We start from the raw sequence: 8,556 nt of genomic DNA, 5'->3' as shown, positions 1-8,556 counted from the left end.
TTTAACTTGCTGATCTCTTTCATATCCGCACCTGCAATCAACATATCATCTACATAGAGAAGTAGAATGATATAGGAGCTCTTGAATTTCTTCACATAACAACAATGGTCCATTTCACATTTTCTGTACCTGRCCCTCTCCATGAAGTTATCAAACTTCAGGTACCATTGCCTGGGTGCTTGTTTCAAACCATACAAGGGTCGTGCATGGTGTTTGGTGGTGACAAAGGGATAGTATGACTGGAGGATTCGGGAATGGGGTTACATAGGATGGCATCAAAAGGCGACAACAAATTGTTTTTTTTAAGAAATGATAGATCGCTCTCGGAGTAGTAAGGGTGCAGGCGGACTCGCCGGGAAGGGTGACTGACTTATGGAGATGAGGAAAAATAAGTTGGGGAATGGTGAAGTCGGCTCTGGCGGGACTGAGAGAGGAGAGCCAGGACATGCCAAGTACTATATCGGCTCCTTCAATGGGTAAAAGAAACAGAGAAATGGAAAAGTTTGCATCAGAAAGATGGATGGGAACATCAGAGCACTTACCAAAGCATTGGATGAACGTGCCGTTGCTGACGATTACCGGGAAATTAGGTTGTGTATGAATGGGAAGGTGGAGAAAAGAAGCGACATGGGGTTGGATGATATTGTGGGTACTGCCTGAATCAACAAGAACTGTCACCGGGATACCCGACATGTAGCCGGTCACACGAAGGGAGCGAGGGGAAACGGTGCCATGCAACGCTGCGGAAGAGAGAGCGAGGAACTGTGTATCTGGAAGAGGGGTGCTGGGCGAGATGGTGGAGATGTCGTCTAGAGTATCGGGAGAGGGTATTGGGGAAAGAAGCTGGTTGGGATCAGTTTTGACGGGAAGGGAAGTAGGCACTTCTTCCATAGGGTCGAGGAAAAGGAATTGGGGAGGATTGCAACAGTTCCTAGGATGATATGCCGTAGAGGAAGGGAAGTTTAGGTGGGGCAGGCAAGAGACCAGGACCGGGGGAGGTGGCCGGTGATCCGAGTGAGGGGAGGGGGAGAATGGGGCACGACGAGGGCCGGGGGAATATCGGGAAAGGTTAGCTGCAATTTTTTCCTCGATGAGCTTTGCCAAACCGTAGGCTTGGTGAAACGTTGGGGGAGGTGATGGAGGGACAACTCTTGTTGGATATCAGTTTGAAGGCCGGAAAGGAAGCAATAGAGAAGAGCATCCGAAGAAAGCCCGTCCACGCAATTGCTAATGCGTTCAAAGTTAGTTTGGTAAGCGGGGACGGATCCGGTTTGGCGGAGTTTAAACAGGGTGGCTTGATGGTTTTCAAATGAGCATAGGCTGAACCGAAGTTCGAGTGCCCGGGTGAAGGCTGGCCTATCCATGAGAAGGTGATTGTTTTGGAGATATGTGTATCAACTCAAAGTGTCTCCTTTGAGGTGGAAGGCAACAATAGAAAGACGTTTTTCAGAGTGAATTTGGTAGAAATGGAAGTATTGGTCGGCCTGGAAAATCCAATCCAACGAAGTGGAGCCATCAAAGAATGCGAGTTGGATCTTCGGGGACTTGATGGGAATGCCATGTGGGGGTGGGGGTGGGGGAGGAGGAGGATGAGGATGGGAATCGGGTTTTGGATCAGGCTCGACCTTGGCAATGGCCGCGACAAGGTTGGCAGTGGTTGCGGTGTTGGTGGCCATCTGTTTAGCAAGGTTTTCGAGTTGGGTGATGGTGGAGGTGGAGGCGGTGAGGAGCTTGGCGAGGCTATCGGCCATGGCAGCCATAGATTCCCCAACGGATGGGGGATCGCGTTTGGAAGGCATGGAAAGTCGATGAAAGCACCAATTGATACGACCGTATTCGAGATGGTCAATCTCCACAGAATTATTAAGAGAGGAAAAGGGAGTTTGAGGCAATTTTCTGATAAAATTTCACAAGAAGAAAGTTACACTACTTGAATGGAAAATAAAAGAACTACTGCTAACTAGAGGGTTGACCAGTCGTCCACCACTTTGATTGAGCCTAAAGAACAGGGGAATTCATGGAGTGCTTTGGAAGACAATCCACATCCAGCTTACGTAAAGAGATAAATAACAATTGAAAATAAAATGGAACCTAATACTTAGGAACACTGTTGACCACTTCAATTCTTCAATCACGGTAGCGTGCAGGTTTGAACCGAATCCGTTGACGCCTGGAATTGACGGTCTGGGCTTGACTCTCATTGGATCCATTGTTGGACTCCATACTCGAATCCATATCGGATTTGTTAAGTAGGTTTAGCAGTAAATGTTAACTCTTGCAATTGTGCTCCTTTCTGCCTGTTGAAAATGTACTCAGTTGACCCATAGAAAGAGTCAACCTGGAGATTCAAACATCTTTCTTTCTTAGCTGATTTACAGAGATGTTTTTTAGCTTCCTTTTTTCTAAGTCTTTTAGTTTGGTTGAAGCTGAAACTTAGGTTACATATGATGTTTGCAAGACCTACAATGATTTAAGGATAGACCGATGGCTGGTGGGCCAGTGAAAGAAATGGTGTAGACAAATTAGGGGTGTCACCTATTGATTGAGCTCTCTCTTAACCATTGTTCTTTTTAACAAATATCTTGGCCTCTGAATTGCCATTCAGTCCCCGTTATAATGTAAACCAACACTAACTGTGTGAATGATGAAGTTAATTTGGCCCCAAGACTGTTTTATGTAATGATTATCTTTTAATCTCAACCGATACGGTTTCATTAATCTTTTTGAAGCTAAAAGAACATCTCATTTGACATTCAAAGTTAAGTGTTGATATTTTTCTAGGCACGAAGATGGTAATCTTTTGTTTTATACCAGCTAACATGTAATCAAGGTTCAAAATATTGTGAGGCTTGGCGTGGCGGCGAGATCAAGCCTCAAGCCTTACACGCCACGGTGAGGATGCCGCGTTTTTAGAGGCATAACATAAGGCGGCAAATTTGTATGCAATACATAGAATTATATATATATACATATATTTTTTCTATATATTATTCAATCAGATAATGATATTAATTAAAAATGTAAGCTCATATTAGAAGAAGATAAATTATATAGATTATTTTGATTAATTATTCAAAATATGACTTGGAAGGGTAATTTTACAACTTCATTTGAATCATGAGTGCATGACGTGTATGAATTCTTGGAATTGTGATTAGATAAATATATAAAAGTGTAAAATCTAAATTTAAAAATGTAGAACCACAAAAGTTAAAAAAAAACTATTTTTAAAAAAAAATAATCATGCCTTGTAAAAAGCTCACACCATGGCATGCCTCAAGACGCCATGGCGTGAGCCACACATTTCAAAAACACTATAGGCTATATAGTAACGGTGGAGACTTGTCTTACGCCATATCACCAATGCCATGGCGCGCCTTTTTGAACACTGCATGTAATATAAGTGTGTAACTTAGACAAGTCTTCGCCTTCTCTTATTGTATAATGTCTCTTCTTGAGGCCACTTAGCTGAATGCATGGTATCTCTCTCTCTCTCTCTCTCTCTTATAGACCATTACTTTTTTTTTTCCCATTTATATCTTGATGCATTTCATATTCTAAATTTAAGATCTACAAGATAGAAAATATCATATACAAGTTACAATTCTGCACAAGAATGATTGGATGAAAGGCATCACATCTTTGGTTGTAAGGAAGCTGGCTAACGATACTACATCCTGCACCTAAACTTCATGGGTACACAAAAGGAATCATAGAACGCATATCATTGACCAAATATCCATTATGTTCTAGTTTTATGCATCAATTTTTACTTCAGATCTCTAGAGGACTCCTGAAATCTCTTAATGTTGCACTCATATTATGGTATCATCCATGTACACTCTTCATAGTTGGACTCCACCCATTTATGCCACGTTCCATACTCTTTCTTTCTTGATTTTTTTTTGGGGGTTTTGGGGGGGGGGGGANNNGGGGGGGGGGGGGGGAGGTCGATGTTATCAGTTGATATGCTTTCATCTCAATCAGACTAAGATTATGAGCAGTCAGAAATGTATATATTCAATTGTCATTAATATTATTATCTGTTAGATGCAAAAGTTCCAATGTGAAGTAACTATTGATTGTTTCTTAAACAGGGCAGATTGGAGCCTGTGCAGGCTTATTTAAAGAAAAACAAACGAGGTTTGGGAGCAGAGACAAAGAAACCACAGAGCACAGGGGATAAAAAAAATGTGGCTTCTGATAAGACTGATGATAAAGTAGGTTGTCCTTTTGTTTTGATACAAGGCGTAAATTTGTTTGCTTATTACATGCATACCATTTATTTTTTTTGGAGATAATGTGTGTGAATATGGGATGCAAAATGTAGAAAGCTTATATGGAAGGACTAGGTTTGTTAGCAGGTAATAGGATAGCTGGCCCTTACTTTTCATATTAGCTCCTGCTTAGCAGCCTAGTGGCCTTTGGCACAAGGGCGTCAAATACACCGAAGTAGCTTAATAGAGTTATTGGTCTGCAAGGTAGAGCATCAAACCTTAGAAACATGATATGGAAGAGATGCATGCGGGTTTTTAACCGATAGAAAGAGGTCCTTAAACCCAATTTGCAAATGGAAGGCAAATTGAGGAACCTTGAAATGGCACATGATAACAAGTTGAAAACATCTATGAACATGGTAATATATGCAATGTATAGCTTGGCATGTGGTGTTAGGGATTGGTTTATGTATTAAAACAGTTAAAGGGTTATAGCTACAATAAAGATAACATAGAAAGTAACAAATTAGGATTTTCATATTTTCTACTTCATGAGATAGAAATCCATATAGATTCTTCTCATTTTTCTGCTGGTAGTAACTACACATAAGATGTCATGTACTCATGTCAGCCTAGTTGGTTTTATTTAAAAATAGCAAAAAGATGCAAATTCCACCTGTATGAAATGAGAGCTGAAAGCAAACTCACGAAAACAGAAAATGTTCTGATTTAAATAACGCATCTCATTAGACACCTTTGGGAAATATGTAGGCCCATGGTATTCTCTAGATGGAAAAGGTCTCTGGTAAGTATGTTACATACTTGCATGATTAAACATATGATGATGGAGCAGTACTTAGTTTCGGAACAAGTGACAAATTGACAATAAGTTCCCTATGTCACAGCTTACAACATGGCCATTGGAATAGTTGACTTCACCATAGGCATATAGATTTGTTATGCTTGAAAGCTAGACAGCATGTATGTTGAGTTGGAGTTGGCACTTTGGAACAATTAAGTTAATTCAATAACTTAAATACAAAAATAGAACAGAAAAACAGAGGGGATCAAAAAAATTAACCAAGGAATCCAATCAAACAAGACCACGTCTGATTGTTAGTCCAATTGTCTAAGTAAGCAGCTTTTCTTTCCGACAGCTGCTTCAGTCAATGTGAAGTCTGACTACGAGGCCTCTTAGCCAGGCAGCTATTGCGATGAATTGTTACAATGTGTGCCTACTCCCTCCCATCCCAGGAATAATTGAAGAGAGTTATCTGTAGTCACCAACATTGGCATATAAAAAGTAGGAATGGATAAATAACACATTGACACATAAATCTGAGAACAGAGACTCCCAAAATGGAGCCGGAGAGCCAGTAACCTCGTTCGGAACTAAGGGAGACGGAGACAGATGGTTAGGCGATATTCTAATTTCTGGCTCATCGCAATTCCATCTCCCGCTGTTGGTGGTTCAGTTGTAGCAAGGGTGGTAGGATAAAGATTAGGAGATTGATTGAGTGAAGTACCCGAACAGCCCAGATCTGATTCACTTTCAGAACTTATTGGTCGAGCTGACTAGCAATCGCTCGTTTTTCTTATYAGCATGGGATTGGATGTTAATAATGAAATAAAATATATATATATATAGACGCTCAACTGTGGCACAATTAGTTCAAATTCTTTCAGAAGCAAATCTATGCTTAACACATGCAAGTTGTTTTATAGGAGAGATTTTAGATTCTAAAGTGACTCGGTTTCAATTCCCAACAACTCCCATGCTTTCTGTTGGTCGGTAAGAACCCGTGCACCTTTACTATAGCTTAAGAAGAAGGCCTGTTACAGCTATCAGATATAGGGGAAGGGAGGGTGGGTTGGTAATTAGACAGGAAAGCGAGAGTCATGATGGTATTACTGAGGAACGTCTTTATCAGAATATTTTTGCTTCTCATTTCGTTCTCACTTCGTTCGCTCAGATAAAGTCTCTCTGGATGGGGTCGCATCAGGGTATACACCGAATTGCCTCGATAGGGGTGCGAACGCTAGGTTYTGGTCAGCGGCTTTCCTCAGCCTCAGAGCCGACAAAAGCTTTGTTCTCAGTTACTCATCAAATGGCACTCAGTTCATATCTTTAATTTAAGTTCGATTATTGACAAGGTTCAAGGAAAGGGTGAAGTGTTGTAGCTTATGGGCAACTAGTGGTTGACAGCAGCGACGGAGAAAAGCAGATATGATAGTGGTGACACTTTATGCTTAAACTTATAGGACAAGCCGACGGCCTTGGCTGATTGCCCTATAACAATCACATGTGTCATTCATGAGATCTTTTTATGAAGAAGCATAATTTTTGTTTGATAACTCATAACTAAATGGTGTTCTCATAGAGTAGGCCTGGCTTGCATGTTATAAGTAAGTAATGGTATAGGGGAGGGTGTGTGAGTTCCATTTGCCATATATAAATATTATATACTTAAAAAAAACGATATGTCCTTTTCCAGTCTACTCTGTGCTTTCCAAAATTTCAACAATTTTCTTTCGGGGATGTCAAGATGTGCCATATTATTTGCAATGTAACTGCTCTTTGGGCTAAAGGTGCTAGATACCATGGTTATTAGAAAAATTACCTTTTCATAATAACAAAAAGGAGTTATGGTGCATTGTGGTTGTCAAAGTTTTTCTTTAACATGAAATCTGCAGATAAGATAATAGTTTTGCTTATGACAGACAGCTAATTGTCAACTTGGGTAATCAATTCAAAAGACATTTTTCAGATGTCTGCTTTTCAAGCTCAATGTCATTCAGGTAGCATCAATTTAGTTTCTATAAAAACTTTAAAACAGAAGGTCAAAATCTTTGTATACGTCATCTTTCCAGTCAAAGAGATTTGATCTGTTGACTATTTGAATGTATGGAAGTTAGAGATGATGGGTAGGGAGATGTCGGTTAAAATCTTCAATTTTGCTCGAGAACAAGCGAATAAGTTTGTTTTTTCTTATCTTGGTCATAATTAGTGTGTGCTAATGATAATAATCTTTACCCAAATGTTGATTTCAGTTGTCTAGCAGAAGTAAAGCGAAAAGGTCAAAGAGGCTGAAGAAGGCTCTAGAAATCGAGAAAAAATTGCAGGAGAACGAATTCCAAGCGGCTTTCTTTAGGGAGTTTTGGCCAGATAATGTCTGATGCAACATAAGTAAGTTTTCTACCTCCTTAATTCACCCTTTTTAACACCCGACCAACGGAAAAGAAAGAAAACAGATGGTATATAGCATCAGCATATACATACGGCTTTGTAGTTCTTGCTTGTAAGACACTGTAAATATGATAGTTCCATATCAGAGTTCTGGTTATCAAATGGTAGCAGTTGAAAACGGAAGATTTGATTATTTGGTTAATTTTTCGATCTTTCAACACTTCCAAACTTTCATGGCGAGAAAGGTCTGATTGGGGTTGAGATGTTTAGACTGTCGATTCAAATTTCCATTCGTGAGAGATACTTTCGTGTGACATTTGTAGTTGGTCTTTTCAGCTAAGCAGTTGTACGATTATATATATTCGTGACATTTGTATATGTTGTTTTAATTTCCAGCTCATTCCGGTATTCAACTACATGACCAGGAAAGCTTTTTTGTTAGATTCCTGACATGGGTCTGATCGAGATCCGACTGTGATGGATGCCCCAACCTATATCTATTTGAGACAGCGTCAAGTTAGAGATGGACCAAATAGCCCAAGCCCGAAAATTCCGGACCTAGTGAGCCTGAAGCCTGGTCTGGGCTAGGCCTCAAAGCCTGATCAAGCCGGAATTTTGGGGGTATGTGTGACTTAACATCCTTTTAACAACATAAGATCCATCGATGGATCATTTTGATATGAAAACGTTAGTCGAAGCACCAGTGGAAATTAATGATCTGTCGATGAAATTAATGTGGTGTTCGATTCAATGAATGAAATCTATCAAAATTAGAATATGTTAAGGAATTGAAATTTGAAAGAATTAAAAATGAATTTAGTCAATGAAATTGACCATTCTAATTTCTTGAGATTCCAACAAACCAAACGCCACCTAAAAGACAATATATAGTCGATAATGGTAATGTAAGAACTATGCATATGGTAATTATTATTCAAACGTTCCTCACCATCAACCTCCTTCCTGAATGCCTCTTCGCATAGGCGGATCTAGCAAGTTATTTTTGTGGCTGAACCGTAGCACACAACGAAAGAAAATGGTGGCATTCTAAAGACTATTAGAAAATTATACTAAGGGGCTGTTTACTTGCGGCTTAATTAGGCTTATTGGTCTATCTGGTTTATTCGCACAACTCATTTGGGTTGTTTACTT

At 39.9% G+C, this 8,556-nt stretch overlaps 1 long non-coding RNA gene across 2 annotated transcripts in view; it reads left to right on the top strand.

Moving 5' to 3' along the window:
* LOC112501954 overlaps positions 1 to 8,070 on the top strand; it is a 16,121-nt gene extending 8,051 nt beyond the window's left edge. The window contains exons 1-3 of one of the 2 annotated variants that reach the window (XR_003067591.1): positions 4,090 to 4,220; positions 7,269 to 7,404; positions 7,801 to 8,070. This is a non-coding gene — a long non-coding RNA (uncharacterized LOC112501954). Of the gene's footprint in view, positions 1 to 4,089; positions 4,221 to 7,268; positions 7,405 to 7,800 lie in introns of those variants that run through there. The other variant, XR_003067589.1, reaches the window with a different exon arrangement.
* Positions 8,071 to 8,556: the final 486 nt, after the last annotated feature.

This window comes from Cynara cardunculus, assembly GCF_001531365.2.
Source record: "Cynara cardunculus var. scolymus isolate 2C chromosome LG 1, CcrdV1, whole genome shotgun sequence".
In the NCBI taxonomy this organism is placed as follows: domain Eukaryota; kingdom Viridiplantae; phylum Streptophyta; class Magnoliopsida; order Asterales; family Asteraceae; genus Cynara; species Cynara cardunculus.
This window is presented reverse-complemented; position numbering and strand designations above follow the sequence as displayed.